Source organism: Seriola lalandi, unplaced genomic scaffold (genome assembly GCF_002814215.2).
Source record: "Seriola lalandi dorsalis isolate HSWRI2012SDOR001 ecotype SW California unplaced genomic scaffold, Sedor1 jcf7180002054977, whole genome shotgun sequence".
Classification (NCBI taxonomy): Eukaryota; Metazoa; Chordata; class Actinopteri; order Carangiformes; family Carangidae; genus Seriola; species Seriola lalandi.
The window spans coordinates 42,584-43,035 of NW_019525527.1; the positions used below are offsets into that span (position 1 = coordinate 42,584).

At 40.0% G+C, this 452-nt stretch overlaps 1 protein-coding gene and 1 long non-coding RNA gene across 2 annotated transcripts in view; both read left to right on the top strand.

Moving 5' to 3' along the window:
* Positions 1-452, top strand: part of LOC111646870 (protein NLRC3-like) — a 20,897-nt gene that overhangs the window by 9,658 nt on the left and 10,787 nt on the right. The window lies entirely within an intron of this gene.
* LOC147817279 (uncharacterized) overlaps positions 1-452 on the top strand; it is a 12,421-nt gene that overhangs the window by 4,627 nt on the left and 7,342 nt on the right. The window lies entirely within an intron of this gene.

A 452-nucleotide genomic window follows, 5' to 3' on the forward strand; every position in this document is an offset into this window, starting at 1 on the left:
GCTTCACCTCACTGTCCTCAGGCCCTCCTCGATTCCCCTGATGTGGCCCAGAGGTTACATAGACCCTCACTGACCTCTGTCATTTTTATGTCACTCTAAAATTATACACAGCACAGACAGACTTCATCATCATCATCACCATCAGGGTGCTACTTAAACGTATGTTAACTAATTTCAGTTACAAGTGTTAGGTGCTACATGCCACTTGCCTTAATGATGCAAAGCTAAATTAGCTTAGATTCAGTCCAGGCAATTTTTGTCTGGACCAGCTCCGTTTTTCTCCCACATATGCATCACAATATCAGGCTATTCATAATATATAGGCTAACCAATAGATATCAATTTGGCAACACTGCAGTTGTTTCAGAACCATGGCCAATTTTCTCATGCTCTTCAATTCTTCAATTAATATATTACCAGTCATTCATTCCACTTATAAGATGTTGTCCTTG